The sequence below is a fragment of the Diorhabda sublineata genome, chromosome 3, assembly GCF_026230105.1.
Source record: "Diorhabda sublineata isolate icDioSubl1.1 chromosome 3, icDioSubl1.1, whole genome shotgun sequence".
NCBI classification, from domain to species: Eukaryota; Metazoa; Arthropoda; class Insecta; order Coleoptera; family Chrysomelidae; genus Diorhabda; species Diorhabda sublineata.
Genome location: NC_079476.1, coordinates 31302553 through 31330040, shown reverse-complemented (window position 1 = coordinate 31330040; position 27488 = coordinate 31302553). Strand labels below are relative to the sequence as shown.

At 32.1% G+C, this 27488-nt stretch overlaps 1 protein-coding gene across 1 annotated transcript in view; it reads left to right on the top strand.

Annotated features, from left to right (window-relative positions):
* Positions 1-14111: 14111 nt before the first annotated feature.
* LOC130441881 (5-hydroxytryptamine receptor-like) overlaps positions 14112-27488 on the top strand; it is a 366379-nt gene continuing 353002 nt past the window's right edge. The window contains exon 1 of the mRNA XM_056775706.1: positions 14112-14292. The gene's annotated coding sequence lies outside the window, so the exon portion shown is untranslated. The remainder of the gene's footprint in view (positions 14293-27488) is intronic.

Here is a 27488-nt window from a genome sequence, read left to right as displayed (position 1 = left end):
ATAAAGCAAGTTTGGTTGCCGAGACGTGCCATCTATATTTTTGTCGATTTTTGGAAGTAGCAATTTTTTTAATGAAAAGTGATTTCGTCAGGGTAGGCTAGGTTTCATCAAATTTGCATATATTGAAAAATTTAAGAAACATTAGGTTTACTTGCAACTTGCTTCTTTTGTTTATGAAACACTGCTATTTTTCCTATTTGAGCGGAAGGCATTTACGAAATAATTATGCGTGTAACGAAAAAGCTTTAATAGAATTTTACCCAATTATTAACTTATTGAAATTCATAGAATCTAAAGTTGAAAAGAGCAATAGGAATAGCTAGTCTATGTCAGAGTGAATACTACAAGTTATTAATAAAGGCCGCATGACATGGTGCAAGAAATTGCATACAAGAGATCAAAATATTGTATAGATGAATATTGCACGTCGCGTGTCTCTTGTCATTGCATCATGGCTGCCACTAATAAAAATTCAATAAAAATGGCACCTAACCGATGATGTTGCAAGTGCGAGATTTCCTTAAACAATCAGCTGATCTTCATGTGCGTATACTTTTTATCAAGAAATATTGCGCTTTGCATTGCATTGCACGTTGTATTGCATCATGTCAAGCAGCCTTAACTTCCTTATATGGTGCTGAATTTTTAGCCTCCAAGTAAATTTGGGTTGGTGTTGGTAATACATTTTTTTGTACGGCTTTAACACAAAACTGCTGTATATAAACTGTTCTTGATAGATCAACGAGGTACATTGAATGTCTTCAATTTCCTTTGCTCACCCGCATTCTCAAGCATGCGCAGTATGAATAAAGTGTCTCGAACGAGAGAGAAAATGAATATTGTCGGCATTGTAACGTAGAGACGTTTTTTCCCATACCAACTGTCCATATAGGAGTATTATATATATATTTGCAAATGTAATAATCTTGAATTCATTTTCAGTTCATTAGTCATAGAAATAACGTGGAGGTGGTAGATTTGTTTGTAGAGATAAGATGATGGAAGAATAGTAGTCAAATATTTAGATATTTACTTAAAAGACTTACATTCAAGTTTTTACATTATTTTCGGTCATTCAATATTAATCAAGGGTAGAAAAAAGAGAAACAAACACGATTTAAATCTCACATTAACACATGTCCTTCAAAAAAGTTATAGCCTTTTGAAGCTACGAAATTAAAATCGATTCTTTCCAATATTTCGCGAAATTGATGAGATTGCGTGATGAAAATAGACGCGTTGCTTTCTTATGCTAATAGCATATTTGATGATGAAAGTAAAAAAATCTCCTCCTCAATAATAATTTTTTTGAATCTTGTGTTCCCCAAACACATTGAAATTTGCAATTAAATTATTATTGAGGAAGTTTTTGGTTGAATTTGAAATGTCGTACGACTTATCTAGTTATAGCATTCGAAAGAACTGAATCAAACCAGTATGTAACATTATTTCCCAAAAAACTCAAGTTATCTAGTTGTTTTCTACTAAGCTCACTATATTATGATACAACAGAATTCAGATCAAATAAATCTCTCATTTTCTCCCAATGAATAGTTGTCACTGTTCTGTTTTTATGAATCCCATATTTTTATTGCTTTCGGAGAACGAATTAATCCTAACCAGGGATGTGATTATAATTAATCTGAATGCTAATTTTTAGAGTTTTTGGTGAATAGGTCTTAGCTCTATTATCGATATAATTACTTTATCGTGCTGGATATGGAATCGAATATAAGATAAAGCAACAACAGAGTTAGGCTGGATCTGAGAACGATTCTTCGACTTTGCGTTTTGTTTTGTTAAAGGAGTCTTCTGGTGAAAGTGAGTTTAAATAAGAGTTCAACTACATTCACTTGTTTTTATTTCTAGTGGTTACGTCGCTGAATCCACATTGTAATTCAGAACTTATAGAAACTTAATTATATTGTACGTGCGCGAAAACCCTAAAGGTAATTGATATTTCTAGTATGTTACAAGTGTGAAAGTGGAAGGTAGAGAACGAACTAGGCGTCGTTTGCTTATTTACACTGTTTTGAAGGGGTCGACCATGCGTAGTTGATAGAAAGCATTGTTGCCTACCTAGTAGGTTCGATTCTCAGGTAGGATTGTAATCTGAATTCTAGCTTCAATTTGATTTGGGACCTTAATAGTCATCTTTAACTGTTTTTGTAAATACTGAAATAATCTCATTAGAGCCTTATCATTGTAGTGGATTGCGAGCGTCTTCAAAATGGTGCTGGCGCGATCACGCCGCGCACGCACAGCGAATTCGTTGCGAATAGCAGCTTGTACGCCATATTGTCCTGTGTACTTATTTAATGTTGAAAACATACCTTACAGTAATTACGAGCCTTTCTTTAGCTGTCACTGATAATCTTAAATGTGTCTCTTCATGTCTTGAGTCAGTTTGTATCATATTTGTATCAAAACTCATAAAATTTTTTTGGATTATTTTTTATTCGTTTGCAAAATAATATTAAGTAGTCGCGTTCTTCCATTCGATTTATTGATCATGGATCTTCCCGAATTCGTCGATGCTTTCGTTTTCGCCTCCAGCGTCTTCGAAGTAACAAAGCCATCAGTAGTGTTTCCTCCTCGGCTTCAGGGTCCATTTTGTTAATGAGTTTATTGTGCGCTACAGCCACGCGACTAAAACGTTGCATTTCTGCCACGCGACCGTGACGTTCTCGCGGCATAGTCGCGGCGTGTTCGCGACGAATTCGTTGCGCGCTCGCTCCGCCTCGCAGCCGCTCGCAAACCGCTAGTATGATAAGACTGTTATACTTAAGATTTTGTGCAGTTTATACGTTCAAAATACGGTAACCTATGTCCACAAAAACTTATTTCTCATACTTCTTTTTCTCAATAATATTTCAGATCTCAAAAAGAAGAAATTCATAAAACCATCGCTGCCCAGTAAAAGAAATATTCCAATCTTCTCACAGTATCGACCATCACTTTAAGAGATTTGAATAAAAATAAGAAACTGATACAGTTCAAACTTAGGAACCCAAGATTGGTAGCATTCTAAATATGGTACCAAAATAATTTTGTGGTTTGAATTTATTTCTATATCAAAAAGACTTTAATAGTGATGGTGGTTACTATATGTTTTAAAAATATTTGAGAGAGAGATTGAAAATAAAGCATAAAGCATCGATCAATATCTCTGGTCTAGTGAATATAAATAAGTTTTTAAATAAATTTTGTTATATTTATAAACATAGTGGTACAAAAACGCCAACTCTTCTTAATAATTTTCTATTCCATCTTTCTCCACACCATTTCTATATTTGGATCTTGGGGTTCGCAAACCTTTTTACCTTTTTTTTGTTGAGCCTTTCAAAATATTATTGGTTTTGATAGACTTTCTACTACTATATTTCAACCACATTTTCAAGACATGTTAAGAAATGTGAAGATCTAACGATGGAAATTTATTTAATTCCTGTTGAGTTTCTCCTCCGAATCTTTGGAAGTTCACTTGGACCACTTTAGGAATCACTGATCTAATAATGGACATTTATGTACACCCTTGTTGAACTTTTCGGGTTCACCTGGACCACTTTTGAAATCATTGCTTTAGATCCATCCTTCTGTTATTTCAAATTAGAAAGTATAATTATTTTTGATTATAATATGTTAATGAAATTAACTTATTTAAAATATAATCTTTATCATTCTTATTTATTTTATCAGTGCGTGTATTGAGTTCTTTATTTCTCATTTAAACAACTCTTTTGTTTCCATTTTCACCATTATTTTATAATATATTATATTTTATCCTTTATGTTGAAATCTTCTTCGACGGCGGCCATTTACCTCTTCGTTCGATGAAAATTGTTTTCCACGCGTGACTTTTCTGAGACGTAAAAACTATCATAAAGTCGTTAGGAGCCAAGTCTGGCGAATAGGAAGGATGTTGCAATTGTAATCATAATTTAATTCATTGATGTTTGATGGTTGTTTGATCTTTATGATATTGTGCATTATCTTGAAAAAAAAAAAAGATTTTTTTTCACGAATTGTCACATCCAGTTGAGTAATAAGATTATAATGATACTATGTTAATTTTTTTATCAATGTTGTGGTAATTAAAAAGCAAAATTCCTTTCCTTCATGTCCCCTTAACTGGCTTTGGAGCCGAAGTACCGCGCTCACAGCACTTCTGAGCTTCTGATTCGAATTCAGGCGCATGGTGGTACGTATAAGTCTCATCTACAATTAAAAAATGACGAACAAAATATTTTTATCTTTACTTAAATGCTCCAAATATTTTTGAGAAACTAAAATTTGAATAATACTGATTAATTCTGTGTAATCCAAGACTTAGCTACAATAATGAGATGCTAAAGAATTCTATTAATGTAGCATCTTGCATGATTACATTCAGTATGTTGTTGTTTTTTGCCGTTGATGTTTTTTTAAATGTATTTGGTGTGGATCGTCTTCAACACTTGTATGACCACAATCAAATGCAGTAGCTCATCTTACGACTATCGTAACTGAAGTTGAAGAGTCCTTATATTCTTTTAACAAATACTCGTGAATTTGTATTGATTACGGTGTCACACGAGAGTCAGCGAGAGTAATAAAAATATCTTCTCATTTTTGGAAATTTCCAAAAAGCAAAAGCTTAAGTCTCTTTCAAGTCTCGTCTATTTATCCGCTGCCTCGTCTCTTAATTATTGTAAGGATAAGATCATACTATTCATATTCATATTGTTTTAGGTGATTAAAAAGAAAAAGTTTAATGCATGTTTGAAATGAATAAGAGATAGAAAGATTCGAGCCAAAGAAACCCTTTTGATATTTTTATTATTACTGTATCGTTTGGTTTAGACACCTATACTTAACCGAGACTGGGGTAACCTTTGAAAAAACCATTCAAACTAAAATATAAGAGTCTGCGAAGATAAATATTATAGATAATAGATACGAGGGTTGCTAGTTAAGTTTTAAGATAGAAAAATAAAAACAAATATTTATAATTGGATATGGTTAATTGTTTTTCAAAATATTTTTCCATTGAGATCAATACATGCGTTTGAACCAGTTGTGGAAGCATTTTTTCCATTCCAATTCAAGTACCACTAAACAATGTCATTTTATTGAACGCAATAACCGCTTTTTCAGGTGTAAAAAAACGCTGAACTTGCAATTTATTGTTGTTAAGTGTCAAACGAGAACTGTACAGCGGATGACCCATTGATTCGAAGTTTTGACTGTTCAAAAACGTTTTTGTTTGAAGTGATCTGTGAGAGTTCGCATTGTCGGGGTGAAGAATGATATTCGTCTTCTGCGGTTGGCTTCCCTGATTTTTTTTTCGAACACTTCTTGTAAACAAATGCTGGTGTACCATTCAGAATAACCGTTCTACGGTGTTCTGATGGAACGGTGACATGTCCAGTTATTACGAAACAACAGGCGACCATTTGCTTCGAAGTGCTTCTTGCGCGAACAACTTTTGTTGGATTTAGCTCGTTTTGAAAGACCCATACAGTCGATTGTTGTTAAGTTTCGGGATCATCAGCATAGATCCATGTTTCGTCGCCTGTTACGATCTTATAGACGTCATTTGGACCACCGCGATTGAATTTTTTCATCATTCTTTCGCAACAATGGACACGAGCTTTTTTTTCAAACTTCATGATGATATTGTCATATTAATTAAAATAAATTCAATTTTTCATATTATACTAAAATACTGCGATTCTCAACTGTGAAAAACAGACGAATGAGTTAATCGTTCTACATAACAGTTCATATTTGTCCCTAAATATGTAGTACCACTCTTTTCGGAAACTATAACTCGGGCTTAGATAGATCATCCATCAGCTGGTTTCAGATCCTAACCAGGAACGAGATTTAGATCACAATTTCCGAACATCGCATTTAATTTACGTTGAAAGATTCAAATGCAAAACATGATTTACTTACAAAAACTTTTGATTATTGTTACTTTTTTGTGCGTTCATCCTTCCTCGATATTTATTTAGTAGTGTAATAGAATCTAGATGTTTAAGAATTGTTTATTTTATGTAAAAATGCATAACCCCACATAAACTACTGAGGGTTATTAATAGGAGAGACATAGCATTTCGTTTCCGAATGAAGAGAGAATTGATTTCAAATTTTTTCCTAGCCTGTAGCGTCTTCTGTGTTCTTCAGTTAATTAATTCCAAATTTAATGTTGAAATAATGTGTCGCTGTCACTTGAATCTGTTGTTGAGTTCTTCTTATTCATTTTCAAGATCTCATGATCTGTTAGTTTCGCAGGTTCCTCTGTATCAGTTTCTGGGAGGTGGACTGCCAGCTGTCCATCCATCGCTTAGGTGGCCGTCTGGGTTCTCTTTTCCCTATTGGTTTCCCTTCAAGTACGATGGCAGTCTACTCTCTTCCATTCTTCTCACGTGGGCGTAGCAGTATCTTTTTTTTGTCCCCCCATCTTACGATGTCTTGCACGCCACATTGTTTCCTAATGTCAGTATTCCTGATTCGATCTACTTTCGTTTTTCCCACTATAGTCCTGAGCATTTTCATTTCGGTTACATGAAGTATGCTTTTCGTTTTGCTGGTTTCCTCTCTAGTTTCTATTTCGCATGTCATGATAGTAGTTGAGATATTGGTAGTAAATAATTTTTCCTAAAGTGTTGTGATATTATTTTTTAAGGTTTTATTTTGTATGTTTTTATAGATAAAATTGGGAAATTCGAGTAATTCAGATGGTTCGTTTAAATAATCTGATACGATTATTTCATCGTTTGCAGCATTAATAGTGTATTGTAGTGCTTCGGTGTTCAATCTGATGTTTGATTGTCTTTTGATTGATATATTTTTTTGTTTCTTTTTGATTTGAGTGTTTCAGTAGATTAACCGAAGGTGATGGGAGGGCTATCTAAACATTCAGGTGATGTTGAAATTTGTCTTTTTCTAATGATAGGGGTGTTAGTGCTTGAATTTAGTGTATTCCATGTTAATGTGGGCTTGCAAAATTTGACTATATTTGACGAGGTTGTTGGTGTGGGTGTTTGAGGTGTGGTAGGAGCTCTTAAGAATATTTTTCAAGAATGAGGCTGAATATTCTCTATTTTTGTCTCTGGTTCTGTTATGTTTTCTGTGTTCTCTGTTTCTTCTGTAGCACTTTTGTTCGATATTTTCATTTGGTCAGAGTCATTTCCAGTAATCATTTCTTCTGTGTGTTTCTTTGTATCAAACAGGCGGATTCTTCGTGACCTATGGATATGCATGTGGAGCAGCTTACTCCATCGATTGAAAGAAATAATTGGTAGGTGGTGTTATCGTTTGTTATTACAAAATATTCTGGAATAGATTTGTTTTCAATATGAGGGATGAAAATTTGTCTCAGAAAGTTTAATACGTGGCTATAATCTGCTTCATTTGTGAATTGGATATTGTTGGACATATGTTTGATATAATGTGATGGAGTTATTAAACGCCTAAATTCGGTATCGATTCCATTTATTTTAATTGATTTATATTGTGCGTTCAGTTTGTCAACTGTTGTTTTGAAGAAGAGGTAGTTACAAATTATGTTGTTTGTGATCCGATATGTAAGGATGATAACTTGTTCCTTAGAAGGATATTTATGGGTGGTTAATATGCTGGAATAGGTTTGTTGTGATGGGTCTTCACATGCTTTGGAGATATTTTTATGCCGACTCTGTTCCTGGTTAATTTACGACAGGTTCTGAAAAAACCTGTCGGAAATCCCTCGTAACGAAACCAGATTGAAAGAGGTAAAATTTTTGAAATAAGCTGATCTAGTACACACTGTGATTGTCTGTGATCACTGGATGGTCACTGCCACTTAGGTTAAGATACACGCTAGATGATTTGTTTTCAATTTCAATTTATTTTAATAAATCAAAAAAGACCGAATCAAACGTGGTGTTATCAACCAAATTCAGGTCTCCAATAATTGTTATTGAGAAGTTCCCAAGCATTTATTCCTTCACATAGATTTTGCACTAAAATTTAATAGTAATAAGCTATTTTTACTCTGAAATGCCAAAAAGTATAAAAACCACAAATATCAGTAACCTCTCAAAGAAAATTAATAGTAAACAGCCATTTAAGGAGAATAGATAATTTATAATATTTAAAAAACCAGAGATAAATGTAAAAACCTGTCAGCTGATCGCATTTACCCACCAGTCCATCAGGGTAGAAATGATACTATCTTATGACTACGACCCGATTAACTTGATCACTTTTAGAACAAGAATGAGCGTGATTCGAGTTAGTTTCCGAATATTCAGATCATGATCAGTTTAACTCGATCATAATTTCCTAACTGTCCTTGAGAAACTAATGGGTCTAAGAGGTAATAGCGCCATCTTTTATTGAATGGCAGAACTTATTTAGTAGTTTCTGGTTGGATATCCACGGAAAAATTATTTTTGATAAAATTGCTAATAAAGCTATAGTTTTAATTAATTTTGTGGTTAAATACATCTCATGCGATGCATTTTATCGAATTTTACTCAAAACTTTGTTTAGTAAAAATCGTCGACTTTTTAACTTAAAACTTTTCAGAGAGCGCCTTAATAAGTTTTCTCAATTTTTAAACTTAAAATATCGATACGGCTTCAAAAATTTAGCGAGTTTCAATGAAGTGAAAGATTTCTATTGTTTTATTAAAATATCGATGCATCCGATTAGAGCATTTTTGAAGAAAGTTAGATGATTTTTTAATAATTTTGTTAAAATTGTTTAAATCATTTACAAGGTATGATAAAATAGGTTTAATTGAAGGAACATAATATTTGAATCATTCTTCTACATTGTTATAAGGAAATTATATAATAAATAAAATAATATTAATATCTCACTCTATACTAGATATTAAATTAACCCAGTCTATGGTAGATTGTACAGTTCTGCCACCGAATAAAAGATTATTTTAAGCAGAAATGCCTTTGTCAATCTCCGGAACTTATTAAATGTTTTTGTCACTTTTAATTCTGAAGGCAGCTGATTGAATATTTCTAATAGGGTAACTATAAAAGTGTTTCTTATTTGAATTGTGAAAGTGTTTGAGAACTAAACAAACGGATTTTGAAATGAAAAGAGCGGGGTGAGTTAACATTTTCTATTTTGTATTTTTTAGAATGGAATTCTCGTTCTGCTACTTAAACCATAAATGTAACGAATAGTTTTTTTTGAGAGAGAAGCGAGACAGAGAAAAATGCTTCATTGTCAAAAAATTGTTAGAATTTGTAGATAAAAGCTTGTAAAACTAATAAGCAAACATAAAAATAATTAAATGAAGATACAAATAAAATAAAATTTCAATATACAGAAGAAAACCACAATGTGTAACAAAATTATAGGTAATAGTAATAGATAATAATTAGTATATAAATCCATAGCAAAAATTAAACCAGTATGCAGTATGTACGTTCCAGTAAATATGCAAATTATTGCGAGATGCGAGAAAAGATGATATCGATTTGATTTCAATCGGCAAGTGATTGCGCATTTTTTACAATGTAAAATATTGAGCATTTAAGTAATTCTGAACGTGGAGTAGATAGGTAAAGCTCGTGCTCTGCGTTCCTAAGTGGTAGCCATGCAACGATCTTTTTGAAATTGGGGAGGCGTGCTTACGGATTAGGTAAACGGATTGAAAGATGAGTGAGGAAGGAAGAATCAAAATTTTCAATCACTGAAAGAAGTGCCTGCAGTGAGCCCTGCGGCTTAGTCCGAGTAAATATCTAACAGCTTTCTTTTGTAGTAAAGATTCGCTCAAATTGAGTCCAACCACATGTACCCCAGAAGGGTAGGGCGTATCGGAGATGTGACTTAATAAGGGCATAATAGACTGTTGAGGAAGTGGATAAGTTCAGTTCTTAGGAAACTGATCCCAGTGCAAAGCAGGAGGAACTTAATTTTTTAGATAAGGCGGCATTTCAAGGAATTGTTTACAAAAAGCTCTAAGAATCTTACAGATTCAACGACCTCAATGGTGGTGTTATTTAATGAAAAAGCTGAAATGTATTTCTATATGATAAAACTTTGGTTTTAGAAACGTTGAGACACAGAATACTAGAATCGCACTATGATTTAAGGTTGACTAGGTCACTAGATAGGGTCCTATGAAGTGCCTTGAGGTCAGGTTTGCTCCAAGAGAAACTAGTGTCGTCTGAAAATATACATATTTTACCACTGATGTCTAGATAGGTGATGTCGTTTATAAACAGAAGAAACAAAATAGGGCCTAGTACTGAGCCTTGGGGCACTGCACATTCTATTGGTTTTCAAGAAGACATCGTTGTATTAACCCTTACAAGCTGACTTCTGTTGATAAGGTATGACTTAAACTATGCGAGAGGCGTTCTCTTGAAATCGTAGTACTTCAATTTGTTGATTAAAACATTATGATTAACACAATCGAAAGCCTTAGAAGAATCACAAAAAGTTGTTGCAGTGGAGTGATGGCTGCTTAGGCTAGAGTACACATTATTTAGGAGGAAGAATATAGCCTCATTTGTGCATTTGTTACTTAAAAACACAAATTGATGGATAGTAAGTATTTTATATTTAAACAGAAATGATAAAAGCCTCTTTGCAACCAATCTTTCTATGCTCTTGTAATTTGAAGATAGATTCGAAGAGGCGGAAGCGACAAGACCCTCAGGAAGGCAAACCATAGCGAAGATGCAATTCGAAGTAGTAGTAAGTTGTTAAACCAGTATGAATATCGAGCTGTTACCGTCAATATGTAGACCAAGAAACTTGATCGAATTTGAAGATCATATTAAGTCATTGTTGAGTTTTAGAGGTTGTACTCCTTTGTAGGATAAAAATAAAGTTTTCTCAGTATATAAACAGAGTTTATATAGTAAGTTATATCAATTCGGAAGTCTGTGATAACCAAAAACAGCATTGGATCTAAAACTAAACCCTGAGGTACACCACCGTCAACTGGAAAATTACTCGAAACTTTACCATTAGCTCGTACCAGCTGTTTTCTACATTCAAGGTAACATAGGAACCATTTTAAAAAAATACTTCGGATGCCATAAAACTGTTGTTCATTAATTATAATTTCACGATCAACACAATCGAAACCTTAGTGAAATCACAAAAAACCAAAGCCGTATAGAATTTATCATTAGGTGAGGTATATATTTCATTAAGAACAGAAAACATAGTGCCATTAATGCACTCATTTTTCTTCTTCTTCTTACGTTAAGACTAGGTCCTGTATTTTCATCAAGGGTTTGCCAGGAGTAGTTGGGATGCTGAGGACCAGCTTTCATACCACCTTATAGGTGGTCGAGTTGTGTCTGGTTTCTTTTCCTTTGCAATTTTTGCTAACCGTTCATTTGGCATTCTGTCCACATTCTCTTCTGCGGCTTCTTGCCCATCTTACTACATCCTGAATATCGCACATGTCCCTTATTTCTTCAATTTTCTTCCGATCGAGTAACGTATGGCCTGTTGATCTCAGAGTCCGCAATGCACTCATTAGGTAGGATAAAGAATTGTTAATATTTCAAGATTTTATGTTTAAAAAGAAAAGGCAATAGACAGTTTTTCATTGGTCTTTCAATTATCTTTGATAATATTGCTAATAATACAATAGAACGATACTCTTGTGCAGGGGTCATTGAATCCACGATTGAAAGGTTTCTTTTGAATTAGCTTTCAACTGTTCTAATGCGTCAGGATTAGTGTCAAAGGTTTCACGAATTTTCTCATTTTCGGGAAAAGCTGAAAGGCGACTATATTTTTATTTTCTTTTTCTTTTCGAATATCCTTAATTTTTTGGATTTTAATAAATTAAATATTTTGAGCCGCATCCTTTATAGGAAGTGTGAATTCATATTTATAGCAGCATTCATTTGTGCTGTACCTATTTAAACTAATACGTCCAATAAGCCCTGATGTTTTAAGTGAAGCAGTCGCATATTTGACCCCGATCTGGTTAGTAGGTCTGCTAGTGCTAGAACTTTAGTCAGATCTTATTTAGAATACCTCCATTTAGATTAAATTTACAATACCAGAAGCGTGGAAAATGGCAATACTGGTACCAATACACAAAAAAGAGAAAAAATTAATGCAGAAACTACATAAATATAATGCTACAAGATACAGTCTACAAACTAATGGCTAACTAAGATCATAGGTAGAAGTTTGATATGGAGAAAACTTGTTCAAAGACTACCGAAGCGGTTAGATCTGGAAGATCAATCACAGATATATTTTCCCAAAGAATGGGGTATGAATAGAAAATATACGATACTATGAACAAATATTATTTATATAGCATTATGAACGATCTTAGTATTCCAAAAAAGCTGATAAGTCTTACCAAAATGACACTCGAACATACAAAAACAAAGAATATTAAGATGTTTCCAGACCAACACAGGATAAAACTGGGATATCTGTATCCACTATGCTATTCAACATACTATTTGAATGGATAGTACGTAAAATCGATTTGAACAGAATAAGGACACTAAAAACAAGGACAACGCAAAGACTGACATACGCAGACAATGTAGTAATACGTCGGAAAACGAGCTTAAGGAAGATTTCAAGTCAACAAAAGCTCGCTGCTAGTAATACAGCATGTTGTCATTATCAAGAAAAAACCGTTGGTCTAATTTCAGATAGTTTTCTTCACACATCATGTCCTTGCAATCGATGTCCATATTTTGTATGCTTGATTTTTAATATCGGGCAGATTAGTGAGTAGTTCTCAGAATTTGGCTTTGCAATGAAATCCTGACAACATGAAAACGATATTTCAATTCATAGTCTCATTTGCAAATCATGTGTTAAGGCGGGTTCACACGGAGTCGTAAACTGGACGAGAATACTACTATTAGGAGAGTTAGTTGTGATCACTACCTGGTGTGAACTGGTAGTCTTGGTAGTGGGATCGGTCGTGATTACCCCGGCATGTTGGAGTGAACACGACCGGCTTAGACCTGCTGTAAAGCACGACAGATTTTTTGTGCAACATTAAAATGGAAAATATGGCATATGGCATTACTAGCAAAGATGCTCAGTACTTGGCTCTACTTAATGTTAAAATATACACACGACATTGTTTGAGACGCGTCTCTCCTGGTGGAGCGGACATTTTGAAAATGAAGCAACACGGAGGATGGAAATCCAACAGTGTGAGTTGAGAGTTTATTAGAAAATAAGAGAAGAATTTCAAAAAACATTCTGGGCCAAGTCCCTGACATACATGTAGATATCACAGCTTCAAATGACATTAACATTAGACAAGAAGCTCAAGAGAATATTCGCCCAGAAAATGGACTTACTTTAAATAACTGTGTCTAGATTTATTGTTGTTTTCAATGTTCATATATCTGAACATACTATTGAATTAAAATAATGAGTTGATTGTCTGTTAATATAATGAAATAATTATTATTTGGATCCCAAGGAAATGTTGAAAATATAGTGCGACAATTTTTTTGCATATAAGGACAAAGAATGATTTTACCAAGGTCTCAAAGAGGTTGCTAAACACTAGACTATAACCTTAGAATTCTATGGCTATACTTTAAATATTAAAAGTTTATTTGATTATTTAATAATCAAAGTGAACATTGGAAAACGACACCCTTTATAGTTGAAATGGAAGCAACTCAAGTACTTTTTGATCATACCTCGTATATCTGATACTGCCAGCTCCCACATCCATCTCAATTAATCTTGTTCGATTACATCGTATTAATTCTATCACTTATTATAGGATGAGAATCCAAAACACATAAGAAGCGAGTGTATCAGAATAAATGTTTTCACAATAGAGCGAGAATGTTCACATTCTATTTTTATAATTCATTTAGGTAGATAATATAACATTAACTAATTGTCGTGGAGAAATAAAGAAGTAGTGTGGTTAATTTACTTAGAACTTAGTACTTCGTAATAAAATTTTTATATAGTATGATTTTCCAAAGTCGTATTTAAATCAAAGTTTAACCTAACCTAGGTCAACTGATTCTCCTAAACTTATAATAAAGGGTCTATTTTACCTAAACATTTTACCCCAACCGGTAATAAAGCGCATGTGCTTTCCCCCCGTTTTCGTGGAAAAAATTTCCTGGCGCACTTTCGAAGGATAGTGTAACACACGACGTCGGAATATGAATTAGCGTCGGAAGATAGTGAAAATTCGGCGTTATATGTTTCGTGCTACAGGTGATGATATTTATAAAAATTCGACTAAAACGTTATTACATAATGGTGTAAATTGAATAAAAATAAGGTGATATAAACTGTTAAAATAAGGCAAGTGATATTTAATTTTATATTATGCGAAAGTTTGTACTTGAAGCGTTTCAGTGTTTCCGTTCCTTTAAAATTTTTCTCTCTATTGAGCGTTTGATATAATTTCCTTTAGAATGAAAGTTATACATATTTTAATCTATTCAATATTTTTAAATGAACTGTGAACTATTTTTTGTAATGAGATAATTTTTATTTCGAAATCAAATTGTCATTTTCATCAAATTATTAAATTTAAAGTAAAAAAGAAATAAACCACAAACTCTGATTTTGGAACGGTAGCATATTGTCGCAAGAAATGAAAAAGTTTTATCTGGTGTTGGAAAAACTGATTACTTTTTGATAAGTTGTTTATCTAATTAATAAGTGCTAATTATTTACATACGGTAATATAATACAGTGTGAGTAACAAATTGTGTAAATATTAATCATATTTTTGAAATAATTTGACAATTTTAATGACATCGGAATTCACAGGGGAAAATATACAATATGAGTTTGTAAATTGGGATAAATTCAACAGTCGATTAGTCCTTTCAATTGCGATGTTTTACATTCAATAACAATGTATACAGGGGTTTCCCAATTAAAAGTATGACGTAATCTAGTAACAATGTACACAGGAGGCTTCAAATTAGAAGTATGGCGTAATCTGTAATTTTGATTTATTCTTTGTCTATAGATATGGTATTAGGGGTGTTTCCCTAATAAAATACCACTTTAGAAACAGATCTCAGTTAGTTAAGTGAAATAATTATAAAAGCGCTAAAAAGCAAATAGCAATGGGAGTTCCACAAGGCACCATTTTGGGTCCATTTTTTTATCCCTTATATAAATGATCTCCTTAGCGATCTACCAGAAGACTACATCACATCATGTGCTGATGATACAGTTGTATTAAGCACAAGATTAACGTGGACAGAAAATGTGAACAAATTGAATAGCTATCTAAGTTTAGTTAATACATGGGTAACTAACTACTAATGATTTATCGCTTGATGTAGATAAGACTCGGTGCATGGCTTTTGGTAGCTATTATGATAGTGTGCCAATAAGCTTATTTATTAATATGGATGGTAGAGGGATTGCAAGAGTTAATTCAACTAATTACCTTGGAGTAAAAATAGATTCTAATATGAAATGGCATGAATATATAACTTATATTCTTGGCAAAACCAGATAATTGTTTCTTATATTTGAAAAACTATCAAGTGTTATGAATACTGAAACACCAATAAAAATCTATTACGCATTCTTTCATAGCATTGCTACATATGGTATCATTGCATGAGGAGGTGCAGATGATAATATGTATAAATTGCTGGAGTCAACCAAAAAGAGAACTTTTAAAATAATAAAGATATCAGACGTATTTTATCATTAACCTTTGCTTATTAAACAAGCATTTAGTGAATTAACTAATAATAAATAATCATTATGAAATATTGAAGGGTAGATATTTGGTAACAAGCAATAGAACTAGGAATAAAAACCTGCCAAAAATTAGAAGAATCTTATCTATAAAAAAGTGAATATGCTTCAATAAAATATTGTAACTTATTACCAAATCTTTTTAAGGTATTAAAGGTAAGCACAAGAGCAATAAGAACAAAATTAAAAGTATGGATTAAAATAATTATCTGACAAAGTTACACTAAAATTGTTACTTAATGTATAAGTGTTTTCCAAATATACAGAGTGAGTTTTATGTATGGTTACACTAAAATTGTTACTTAATGTACAAGTGTTTTCCAAATATACAGAGTGAGTTTTATGTATGAAACGCCTTCATTATCACGAAAACTTGATAATTTTTATAAATTTTTGTGTACAAGGATGATAAGGCCGATATTATCGTGGTAATAACATTGTTGTATTGAAGTAAAAGACAACATTTTGAGCCACTGTATATTTTCTAAAATTCGTTGTTTTCCTACTTCACAAATGTTTATCTACTTCCAACATGACACAAACATTTGAAGATTTGTCTTCAGTTGTCTTAGGTTTTCAGTTCCATGATTTTGATAAATATTTTACTGCCCCAGTAAACTGTTTAATAACTTACTGACACTAGACCTTGTTACGAGATTTGTATTAGCACATAAATTATCAAAGAATATTCAAATTAAAAGAGTTTATTCAATCGTAGCCATCTGAATGTACAATATTTATTGTAACTTTGGTGGAGATAACGCAAATGTACCTATAACTCCGAAATGATGGCATTTAGGTATAGATAATATTACACGAACAAAAAAAATAAATATTTCTTAAGGGTGTCTAGAAATACAAAATATTCCGGAAAAAGAAAAGATCAGAAAAAATTGTAGATACCACCATAATACCGGCTCTATCACAAGACCCTTGCGCATAAAAATTGATAAAAATGGTATAAGCCGTTTCCGAGATAATTGAGCGTTCAATACATAAAACTCACTCTGTATGTATTAGATATAAAATTTATAATATATATTTTATACATTCTATGGAGCGTTATATTAATAATAGATAATTAGATAACGAGAATAAGCTTCTAAAACATAATAATACTATAGTTATTTAGTTTTTAGTTATTTTAGTTTGTAAGTTCGTAGTCAGTTCAGCAAACAGTTAGCTCTGATTACGTCTGTGGGATGCGTATCATGTCAAATATATGTTTTTGAATATTTGGTTGTTAACTGTTGAAAAAAAATTTAATAAAATAAATAAAATCTCCAATTTTACCAGCTACGAAAATCGTAATAAAAAATGTTTGGATACTTGATAGGTACTCTTTGACAGTAAACTCAGTAAACCTTTTAAAATTAATGTATTTATCTATAAAAAATCCTAATATATCTACTAGGTAAATGTAATGTTGATAATAGTCGTCAGTAGCACAAACTTTGTGCCACATAAATTACATTCTTATAATCCACTCAGAAATTCTGAAAGATGAGTTTGACAGAAGTCTTCAGTTTTATAAATAAATTATTGAACAATTAATGATGTCGCAATAGTTTTGGCATATATTTTACAATTTAAAAATAGGTTCAAATAATACAATGTCAAAATGACTGTGTAAACAAAAAAATGATTATTTACTTGACATCAGTTGGACAACTAATTTTTATATCAGTTGCACCAAAATATCTTATAAGTTAGAAATAAGAAAAATCATTTGTAATGTATTTGGTCAAATCTCTTAGAAGCATTTATCATGTTATAGTCGAATGTGAAGAAGAAATACTATGTTTGAATCTCCCAAGTAGTGGACAACCTCTATCCGAAAACGAGCAGAAAGTCTGGTGAGAAAAGCAAAAGGTAGAGTAACAAAATAGTCCACTACTACTTTTTGCACCACATAAATTACATTCTTACAATCCACTCAGAAACTCTGATAGAAGATTTTGACAGAAAACTGCAGTTTTATAAATAAATTATTGAACAATTAACGTATGTCGCAATAGTTTAGGAGCATAATGTACAATTTAAAAATAGGTTTAAATAATACAATATCAAAATTAATGTGTAAGCAAAAAAAAATATTCTTTATTTGACATCAGTTGGACAAGCCCTTTTTTATATCAGTCGCACTGAAATGTCTTATAATTTAGAAATAAGAAAAAGTATCCATAATGTATTTGGACATATTTCTGACATAGTTCGCATTTTTAAAACCAAAATATTTCACGCAGAAGCATTTATCATGTTATAGTTGAATGCGAAGAAGGAATACCATGTCTTAACCTCCCACGAAGTGGACAACCAGGAGTTTCCTCCGAAAACGAGCAGAAAATCAGTAAGAAGAGCAAAAGATAGAATGGGGTTTCCGTAACAAAATTAGCGCGTGAATACCATACTTCAAAGAGTATCGAATCGGGGGAATTAGCAAGATACTGTTAATTAAGGCGGATACATTTTGCGAATGAGAAAGTCATTGTTATGGACGATGAAAAATACTTCAGACTTTCCAATTCGAAAAACAAAGGAAACGATGGATAATATAAACGATCTATTTAAGTGAAGAGAATGTGAAGTTCGCTGATAAGATTTTGGTCTAGTGATCGATTTCGATAAGAGAGATTACCAGCAGGCACACTAAACTACTTGATTTTGTACGTTGGAAACGATATAATGTTTTGGCCAGACTTAGCATCCTGCTATTATGTAAGGACAACTGAAATTAGCTGCATCAAAATATCATAACTCTGTACCAAAACAAGATAACCACCCTAATTAACTTCAGGCCCGTCCAATTGGAGATTTATTTCGTGAAGTGTATAATGGAGGGTGACGAACCGAAAAAAAGGAACAACTTTACCAAAAATTTTTTAGAAAAATACTCGATCAAGTCGTCTTTGTTAATTACTAAGCCGTTAATTGGGGTAAATAAGAGCCGTTTCATAAAACATACTTATTACAAAAACATATGGTGAAATATTTTGTGAAGAACAAAAGAAAACATTTAATGTGAGGTGAAGACAAAATTGTTGATATTGACCTTATGCAAATTTAGGACATAAAAATGAGTTCATGATTTTTTTCTGGCGGCAGAGATTGCTAAGTGATTTTATTTTCGCTGAAATTAGAGCACACAACGTAAAGTTGGAGCTATTGCCAAGAAAATCAGAAGTAAAAATATATTAAAGACATCAAAAAATATATTACTTTCAAGAATTTGCTCCAAGGGATATGACTTCAGTTGTATGGTACGACTTTTTGATGATAAAATCCGTGCTTTACAGACATAACAAGAAAATATTAAAATTGCAATTCATTTCAGTTTGCCGCATTTTACCGAAGAGAGAATTCTTCTTGAGAACCATCTATTTTCTCGAAAGATGACGACATATTTTTGGAAACACAAATCGAATTCTGTCATATGAATTGAGATCTATCAATATAAATCATAATCATATAGTCATAATATAAATATTATGACTACCATTATAATGAAATGAAATAAGTTAATCAAGAAGAAATTAATGATACGTACCTGAATACTTGTTTTGATCTATGATAATTAGGCCTTAAATATATACAAATAAAAATATGAAACATGAATACAAAATAAATGAAAATATAAAGACAAATATAAATAAAATATAATTACGAATATAAATATAAATGACATGGAATCAAAATCAAATCAAATCAAACAAGGAGATTATCTCTTTCAGGAGAATATTTCAACAACTTTTTTTTGTTTTTGATTAGATAAATTTTTATTACAATCTAACAGTTCATTATGTTAGCTACGAAATTTCTTGGTATATCCAATATAAATGCCTCTAGCTTATGTTTATAAATTAGCTTGCTACATATAGTTTTAAATGCGTGTTGTACATCTTTATATTCATGTATGAATATAAATCAAGTTTAAATGCCAGTAGTGAAGAAATTAGTTATAACAATGTAATAATGTGTGCTGTGGAGGAAATATGGTAGAAATAGAAAAAACAGATACTAAAAAACAGAGAATGAAAGTTGCGAAAAGGTTAACGATGCTGATTTGTTGACACGTTTGATGCCGACTTTTAAAAAAATCAAATTTGTCGCATGAAAAACTTTCGTTCCATCATGACAATGTTTATTCGTCCGCTATGATTCAAAAACAGTAGCTGAACTGCGTTACGATTTATTGAGTCAAACGGAGAGGTGACAGTATTTTGCTGTTTGTTTTTTCTTGTCGTGCCTATCAGTGACTATGTTGGCGATCATTATGGAAATATTTATTTTATCACCAGCAATGCGAAATGGTTTCTATTGTACCAGGTTCAAGGTTCTTCGTATCTTTTCCTAAATATTTTGTCTTGCAAGAAGGTTTGGAGCAATACATATCTGGATTCGTTTCACATTACGGGACTGAAGTACTGTAGCTAGTGAATTTTTATGGTTATCATTACTTCTCGTTCGTTTTAATTCTTCTGACGACTTCTTCATTTGTTACCCTGGTAGTCCAGCGAATCTGGAGACTTTGTCTGCAGACTCATATGTGATACGAAACGTAGCCTATCAGTATTTATATTGTTTATATTTTATATTGTTTGAGCTCAATTGATATGGATATGCTTCATGTGATTTGATTTTCACGAATAATTATGATTTTTTTTGAATTTGATATTCAGGCCGTATTGGTGATTGTGACGGGCGATACTATCCATTAGGCTTTGTGAATCTTCTATGTTGTCAGCAAATATAATAGAGACATCTGCATATCTAATGTTGTTTATCCTGTATATAAGGCTTCGCTGAATATCCACTCTGAAATTAAGTAAAAGATGAGTGGACATAATATGCAGCTTTGACTGACTATTTTTACTTTTTCTGTGAATGTGTTTCACATCGATTCTAAGATTTGCGGATTGGTTTTAGTGGGGGTTTCCAATTATTCTCAGGTCCTTAGTATTAATTCCTATTTTTCTGTGGATCATTTGATTCCAAATATACAGCATCCTGGATTTTTCTCGTTCAAGCGCGGATCTTGAATATTGAATTTATTGATCTGCTTGGCAAGATACTTCGGCAAGCGTCAATAAGAGATTGTTAATTTTCATATAGATGCGCAATTAAGTTTGGATGGGAGTAGATAGAAAAGTAATTCTGTTTGGATTTTGACTAGAATTATTCTGTTCACTAATATAGAATCATAAATAAATTGTCTAACAATGTAAAAGAGGAATTTCATTTATTTAACTGGTGTATTAAAAGAAAAGAATGTTTAAAAAATTCATTTTTATATGTTGCTCTTCAGAGAAAAGGGAAGAAGACAGGTCTTGATGTCGAACATAAGTAATAACGTTCGTTCGCTATTGTTGCAGAAAAATTAGCCAAATTGTACTACAATTTATTGCTTAATTCATTATATTCACCCGATTCGGCTCTATAAGATGACAATCTGTTTCCAAATATGGAAAAATAGCTTAGTGGTTATCAATTTCATACAAGTGAAATAGTTATTGCGAAGATAAATGCATATTTTGGTACGAGATCCAGGACTAACTGTTTAAAATATTTCAAAAATAACTTTTCATATTTTGCACCTATAACTTAGTAAGTACGATATGCAAACGAATATCGTATTGAGTTCCATTAGGATAAGCAAAATTTTGAAGATTCAATGTTCGCAATGACGACCTGTCTCTTTTAAGTTTCAAACAAAAAAAAAATAAAACATCTTTTTTGATGATTTCTTCAAAGAAATGGAATAATCACCAAACTCATCATTATTTTGACAGAAGTAAGTACTTCTTGTATTTTAATGGAAAGCTTTAAATTATTTTATATTAGTCGTGTTAACAAATAAAAATTTAAAACTTTCAATTATTCATCTAGTTTGTTTATTAATGTTACCACCCAATTATAGTTACCACAATTTTCCTAGTATATCTACTGTTCAAACAACTTTTCAATCCAAACTTGTATAATAAACAACTAATTGAGATTCTACATCCAATTATTTGAATATACTCTGCAATTTTATTACTACTTTAATCAATTTCATTTTTCCTTGGTCGAAAAAACTCATATTTTGTAAAAAGAAACACAACAGAGCTGAACAAAATATATTTTATTCGGCCCTTAGATGGTCAGCAGCACATATAGACTGTGTTTAACCTTACTATTCAATATTTTAATTGATTGAACATGTTTGCGTTTTGATGCTTTTATGTCCATATTAACTATCGTTAATACACGAGTAGTAAACATAATTTTTTATAATCACTGTTTTAGTGAGTTGATTTGTGATTATTCTTTCGTATTTGCTATCCATCCAATAGTTTGATAAAGAAAATTATTTCATAAAAATGTTCGTACTCATCGACTACCTTCGAAGTAAGTAGAATTAGGAAGACGTTTCATGTACTTACCGTTTCTCAATGTTTGATTAACCATTATACTAAACTCACTTTTTAAAGCAAGGAACAGCAAAATGAAATAAATTCGTCGATAAATAAATGAGAGCGTGTTGGGATAAACGCTTGGACATGTCAATTTGTATTTTTAAATGTGTATATTTTTCAAAAAAATTGTAGAAGGTGTATCATGTGACAGTGACCAATACCAATTTTCTTATTTCGAATACAATCACTTGTACCTATATTATTAATTCTTAGCATTCTTCAGAAAATTCTATTTTCTTCTATTCTAGACATGATTCATGAACAATGGAAATATCAAGTAATGTCAGATTTATTACAAAAATTAACTTTTAAAAAGAAAATTATGTTATTTCACAAATTCGCTACATATGTATAAAAAATATTGATGTTAATGTATGGGATGTTTCAAATAGTCGCCGCGAATTTTTTGGTGACATGGTACAGAAATGTCGTCTAATGTTACTCATGTTACTCAATATCTCAGGAATTACTGGTGTAATCACATGCGTGATTATTAAATCATCTAAATTTTGTACACAATACTTTTGATATATCCCCACAAAAAGAATCAGATCAGGAGATCGTGCTGGTTATTGTAGCGATCCACGGCTCCCTACCCTCCGATTTGGGAAAATTCGGTTCAGGTACTGCCGACCTCTGATTTGGTAATGACTCGGGGCCTAATCTTGCTGAAACCATATCATATTCGCAGAAACTTGTGGGTTTGTTGTATCAAGATATAAATTTATCAAATGACGCAGTTCTAAATATATATTTCCATGTAGGTTGCCACCTACGAAAAAGGGACCTTCGATATGATTTCCAACAATTCCTGCTCAAACATTGACTTTTTCAGGATATTGCGTATGTCCTTCTCTCATTCAGTGATGATTCTTATTAGACCAAAAACGATTAACACGACCATCAGAAAAGAGAACATCTTTCAACTGGATAACATTGTTATCTAGCATTGCCATCATTTGTTCACAAAAATACGTTGGTTTTCTTGGTGGGTTTTCTTAAAACTCAAGCATTATATCCAATTTCAAATCATCCCTTTCTGCATTGGTAGCTACTGTCTCACATCCCTATTTTATTATTTATTCCTTGTGATATAAGCGGCAATTTGAAAATTTTTGTGCAACTTTCATTTTTGTCCGTGTACTATCTCCATAACCAATCATGTGTAGAATGATTTATATTGCGCATTCCTGATAAATGAACTGTTTTTTAAAATTATTACGTATAGCTAATGAAATTTAAACTACAATTACACTGACAATGATGACTACTGTCATGCAGACAGACAAGTTGCTAATGTTGTAGATTTTAAACGAAAATAAAATAAAACTTTTTTGTATTTATGTAAATTCATATCAGTAAAAAAGAACACTGGATCGGAATTTATTCCATTTGGTCGTTCCGCAAAGTATTTCTCTTATAGCATATTCCTGATCATTCAAACGTGATGATAACTAGGTTTTAAACAGCTGCAACCTTATTGGTATTGTTCATATTCTGTTATCTTTATATATTCATTGATTGATTATCCAGATAAATATTATTAGAATTCTGTATTACTGCTCTACATATGGAATACAGGTTACAGTGGTTAAGTGGTGGAACAAGTCGAGAGAAAAGTTTCCGCATGATTGTTTTAATTTTTGAGTACGACATTTATATATGGTAGAAAAAGTATTTTAGAGTACGGTTTTGGGATTTTCACAATGCAATTGTTTGAACAAATAATTAAAATTTAGATTAGAAATAAAGTTTTTAGAGTAAAAGCTCTGAAAACGTTACACGAGGCTTACCGCGAATTGACTATCAGAAACACGTGCGTCTGAGTGGTAAATTAATAAGCGGTCGAATGTGTAGGTGTATCTAGTCGTTTGTCAGCATCTTCAACTAAACTAGAGAGAAAGTAATGACTGAAACTTGTCTTTTGAGTTTGGCTGCTTGGTGTCTCATTAATTGAATTGTATTACGATAAAGTAAGTGAAGACGCAATTCTCAACGAATCTGTGGGAGTAAGATGTCATTCCAGTCGCATTTTTCCATTTCAAAACACAAATTATCAAATTTTAACATCCGTTTCCAGTCACTGATATAAGGCATAAATAAATATTCGTGGGACTAGTAAAGTGAATTGCTGAAAATGCGCTCAAAATGTTTTCATAAACGGATTATTCGTTAATGCAAATGAAAAATCTCTGCAAGATTCATCCACACAGGCTATTCGATAAATTTGGATGGATTATACACGAGGTGTAATGAAAAAATACAATGTATTTGTATGAAATCAGTTACTTACATCCCATTAATGTGAACTACATTCTTATATTGAAAGAATGAATAACAAATTTGTTATTACTATAATTTGTAGTTTCTGTAGTCAAACATGGGTAATGAAAGCTCTCCAAAACTGAAAATTGTGTATGGTGGCGATTGAAGATATGTGGCATATGAGCAATTTGAGAATAGAAATTAAAGTAAAAAGTAAGTTAAAGACGAATAATAGTCGAGACGTTCTTCGATCTCAAAAACCGAAGGAAATGTATGAAAACATGTATATATTTATAAAGGGTCACTGGAAAATTTGAGAAACCTTTTCCGAAAAAAGAGTCCTGGATAATGAGGTTTTACCTGTCCTTAATCACCAGATTTAGCATCATCGGACTCAGAATCATGTTTTTTAGAGCTTTTAGACTCTATTCGATTCCTCTAGGGATGATTTGAATACTCGTACTCTCAAGTCTACGGATGTTTATAAGACAGTATAGCCATCTCTTAGCAGCAAGCGGAAATATCCTATTATTTTAGTCGAGAACCATAGAATCTTCCACGCGCTTCGAATCTAGACTAGATCCTTTTTTAACCATATAAAACGAGTGACTCGCTGCGAAGTGAGTCAGTTGAGTCGATTAATCGAAGCGATACGGCTGGAGAAGGATTTTAATTGTACTGCTCAGCTTGTTGTTTTTATACTGGGCATTAAGTGTAAATTTGCTATAATTGAAGAACTATTAAAAGTGCGTTCCATTGACAGGTACTACAACAGTGAATGATATTTATTCTGTAATTGAGCATTTGATAGCAGAATATGAGCTTGACTGGAATATACTTAGCAGCACAACTACGGATGGCGCTCCTGCCGGGGCTGGCAAATATAATAAAAATTGTAAATTTTATAAGGAGCAGAGGACTAAATCACCGACAGATCAGTTAATTTTTACAAGATTTGAACGAAAAGTTTTCTGATGTCGTTCGTTGGCTCAGCCGAGGAGCAGTTTTAGAAAGATTTTTTGTAATTACGTGTCCTATTCAAGCTTTCATGTTAGAAAAAGGCAAACCAATTGATTATAACAATGACTGGTGCATTGATTGTGCCTTTTTGGTTATATGAATAAATACTTGACTGATTTGATTATAAAGTACAGGGAAAAAATTTCATTGTCACTCAAATTTATTCATAAATTCAAGCCTTTGAAACAAGGCTGAGGCTGTGGCAAAATCAGGTAAAAAATCAAACTTTGAACCATTTCCCTCATTTAAAATCATTTGGCATAGAAAAAAGATTGGATGAATATTCTCAACTTCTGCAAAATTTGATTACGGAATTCAACAACGCTTTGAAGACTTTCACAAAATGAATGGAATTTCCAATTTTCAACAATCAATTCAATTTTTAAGCTTCACAGGCACCAGTTCATTTGCAAATGGAAATGATAGATCTTCAATCGGACAGTATTTTGAAAGAAAAATTTAATGAGATTAACGCTTTTACATTTTATACACAATATTTCAAGAGTTTGGATAATTACCCGGAATTGAAAAAGTATGCAGCACGCATTCTCTGCATGTTTGGTAGCACCTATTTATGTTTTCCGTTATGAAAATAAATAAGAACAAACATCGCACAAGACTTACGAATGAACATCACCAATCAAGTCTTAAAATAACTACAACGAATATGATAACGGACATCAATGAGTCAAAAACAAGAGGAATCAGGTATCTGGATCCTCGAGCTCAAAACTATTACCTACCATCTTTTATAACTTTGATATGATTTTTAACAGCTGTATATCATATACTTATAAAATGTTATAATAACTCATTTTGTTTTTAATTCTCAATCTGGCCCTCCTACGAATTCAAAATTTAATATATGGCCCTCTGCAAAATTGAGTTTGACTCTGTACTTTACTCCTTTACTTTCATTATCTCCAATTTTCAGAAATACTCCAAACAACGTTTCCAGTAACTCCACTATGCTAATAGATATGTTATGCTTCGGGACCTATATAGAGTTGTATCTAATTCAGCTGTTTAGTTTATAAGTTCAAAGAATATCTTAATTATCGGAAATATCGTTTTAATTATTGAAGAGCCCATTCAAATAACACATAAAATTCAATACAATTGATATTGTTTGATAGTATATACTCACTATTAGGCACATTTTAATTATGGTTCCCTATATTTAATCAACTAGAGAATGTAATTGAAACGCATATTCGATCCAATAGGGCAGATGGCTTTCGGGGTTTCCGTCTCATTATTTCGTCATACAATTTTGAAATTTTTCTTGTTTTTTCGTAATTATATAATTTTTTAACAAATTAGTGAATAGAAATTGCGAATTAATCATTATCATTGCACAGTATACAAATTTTGAAGTGAGAAAATGTCTTAAAATCACAATGAAGCACGGAATAGAAATAAGCAAAGCAAGTGGATCTTTCAGTCATTCATTATATAACAGTATCGAATAGTGCTCGAGTTATAGAAAATAATCGATTATTATATTTCATTCCAACGTAATCCACGAAAAAATCACTCGATCTACGCCTTATTACTGGTAATATAATCTTGGGATGATATAACTATATGAAAGCACAGTTTTGAATATAAAATGTAAAATATTTAAAAAAAAAACTAAGAAACTCAAAGTAAGGGGGGCTTTGTATATTTTTAATCTATCTTAGAGTTTTGTAAGCAATCGATCTGAGTCTATGATTTTCTCTTCAGTGATTTTATTTTTATACCAAGAATTATTTTGTACTTTTTAGTTTTATTATTGTTCCATGTATGTTTTTCAATCCAAAATTTATTTTTAGTACAATGAACTCTAAGAACGTGTTTCTCAGGGCTTTTACACTTCTAGTTTTTGTTTTTTTTTGTTCAATTTGTAATTTCAAACCCGCTTTTAATATGTACAGATATTTTGATAATTACATCTCATATCTGTGAGTCTGGGATTGCGCGCTTACGTAGTTCACCTTCTAGCTCTGTTTTTCTTGTATATAAATATATAGATTTGGGGTCTCG